Genomic DNA, 3,061 nt, shown 5'->3' with positions numbered 1-3,061 from the left:
GTGGAACTGCACCTGTTCTTAGAATGGCAAGTATCAAATGATGGGTAAAATGTAGACTCTGGAATATGGAACAACACTTGTTTTAATTTTGTTATAATTTAATTTTCAGTTTGACAGTTTCTTTAGGTGTAGTTAGAAGAACAGCAGATGTTAGTTGTTCACCTTGGCTGCTGCTCTGTTGGGAGAGCAGCTGATGACCTAGCCCAGCTGGTATCTTCAAATAGCATGTGACTACTTGTCAAGCTATTTTAGCTGGTGGTCACCAAACTATTAATTATACTGCCAACACAAGTATGAACCAGTCTTTTTCACACTACAGCTTCTCTGCTTCTCACTCTCTGATGCTAGAACCCATTTTGTCACTTTTGCCACTCTCCTAGCCAGAACTCTGGCACTGACCAGTGAGGTTTACCACTGACTTAAACAGCTTCTCCTTGTTTTCTGGAAGGAAAAAAGACACAACAAACTTAAAATAAAAAAAAAGAAAAGACCCTTTATTTCACTGAGTAAGCTCTGATATTCTGAATACAATACCATGCGGGTCTTTAGCACACCTGGATTTCAACTGACAAATTAAGGAAGCGTGTTGATATTTGTGCTTATGTCTTCTGCCACCTTGTGCCTGAACGGTTTGCTTTTTTACATAGTAAACTTATGGTTTACTATCATATTTGTTAGATAAAATCAATTTCTAAAGCACTTGTGGGATTTCTGATGGTACTGTGGGCAATAGCAAGGAAGGGAAAATTATGGAAAATTAGTTTTAACTTGACAACCATTTTATTTTAGCTGGTTTGTTTTTATTTGTACTTAGAAACTTGTGATTTTTTTCCCTGCAGTTTTTGAATTTAATAAAAATTAAGAAATTTGACTTAGATAAACTTTCTTTTTGTAATTCTGTGCTGTTTGTATATAGGTAGATTGGGATCCCAGTCTCTTGTACCAAAAATTAAAAATTGATTGCATTTGAGAGACATATTTATGTAAGAGTGCTTGAATGTATTTGACTATTCATTGGAAATCATAAAAAGTTCAGGAAACCTGTTTGCTTTGCATCCATTATACTGTGAGACTGAAGGGGGGTTTTGCCTCCCAATTTTATCTCTGCAACTTTTATGAAAGTCAAAAAAAAGTTCATTTATGTCCTTGCTCTACCTAGCAGGCATTTGCAGTGTGGCGCAGAAAGATGGGTGGGGGAAAAAAAGTTATTCTTGCTGCTCCATTGACTCATGTAGAAGTTCAGCAGTCAGCCCAACCCTTGTTGACATCTAATGATGGACTGTTTGAATGGTCTGCACAACTATTGAGAAATCATAGGATTAAAAAAAAAGGGAAGATGAACACTAGCAGCTTGAAGTCTGTTCTAACTTGTGTTAGCAGATAGCTCCTTTTTAGGAGCCCTGGTTAAGGGTAGCCCATTCCCACTCTTTAGGGTGTGTGTGGGGATTGTTTCCTTCTAATACCAAGCCCAACACGCTTTACCACTAAACTTGTCAGATGCTGCTGAGGTCCTCTAGTCCCTGGTAGTTTCTTCATGCTGGAGAACATACACAGGAGTATCTTGATAAGCAAGCATGGCAAGCAGAAATCACAGGAGTGTCAGAAATAAGATAGTAACATCTGCAGGTAGTGGTGGTATCTTGACCTTAATGGAAAAATGGTAGATAGATTGTGGCCATTGAATGGTGGTTTGCCACTGATTTCAGTGTAGTTAGGATTTAATCCAGTAAATGCCTGAAATTGCACAATTACAGTGGTATGTCCAGTTAGCACTGCATCTTGTACAAAACCCAAAGTTCATACCTATCAAAAAACTGATACAATATTTGATTGTGTCCATAAAGTTTTAGATCTGCCTATAATGGACATTCAACCAGTGGGTTGAGTTAACAGATCATTTCTTCAGAGGTGAACAGAAGGAAAGTAGGAAGACTGGAAATTTCTCTTTTGTGTAATAGTGAGTCATGATATGGAAAAAGCTGAAAATGACTGGCTTACCAAGACATCTTGAATTATGCATTGTTGTGCTGCGTGCGCTAGAGGAATAGTGACAGTCACATCTTCCTTTCACCAGATGTTCTGCTTCTTCAGAGCAGAGATACACGACTAATGTCAACGTTTGGTACTTCTGACAAAGGAGGATGAGAAGAAGGTGGAAAAAAGGACTGGAAGTTAAAAGCCAGGATACAGTGACCTGCTAAAGCAAATTTAGGGCTATGTGTTTGTGCCCTTGCTGGAGATTTCAGCATTCCCTCATTTGTAGAATCATAGAATCAGAATTTTTAGGTTGGAAAAGACCTTTTAAGATCATCAAGTCCAACTGTTAACCCAACACTGCCAAGTCCACCTCTAAATCATGTCCCTAAGCACCACATCTACACATCTTTTAAATACCTCCAGGGATGGTGACTCAACCACTTCCCTGGGCAGGCTGTTCCAATGCTTGATAACCCTTTTAGTGAAGAAATTTTTCCTAATATCCAATCTAAAACTCCCCTGGCGCAGCTTGAGGCCATTTCCTCTTGTCCTATTGCTTGTTACTTGAGAAAAGAGACTGACACCCACCTCGCTACAACCTCCTTTCAGGTAGTTGTAGAGAGCAATAAGGTCTCCCCTTAGCCTCCTTTTCTCCAGACTGAACAACCCCAGTTCCCTCAGCCGCTCCTCATACGACTTTTTCTCTAGACACTTCACCAGCTTTGTTGCCCTTCTTTGGACATGCTCCACTACCTCAATGTCTTTCTTGTAGTGAGGAACCCAAAACAGAACACAGTATTTGAGGTGTGGCCTCACCAGTGCCAAGTACAGGGGACAATCCCTTCCCTGCTCCTGCTGGATACACTATTTCTGATGCAGGTCAGGATGGCATTGGACTTCTTGGCCACCTGGGCACACTGCTGGCTCGTATTCAGCTGATTGTTGACCAGGTCCTTTTCCACTGGCCAGCTTTCCAGCCACTTTTCCCCAAGCCTGTAGTGCTGCATGGGGTTTTTGTGACCCAAGTGTAGGACCTGGCACTTAGCCATGTTGAACCTCATACAATTGGCCTCAGCCCATCGAT

Source organism: Buteo buteo, chromosome 3 (assembly GCF_964188355.1).
Source record: "Buteo buteo chromosome 3, bButBut1.hap1.1, whole genome shotgun sequence".
NCBI lineage: Eukaryota > Metazoa > Chordata > Aves > Accipitriformes > Accipitridae > Buteo > Buteo buteo.
Note: the sequence above shows the minus strand (reverse complement) of the source record.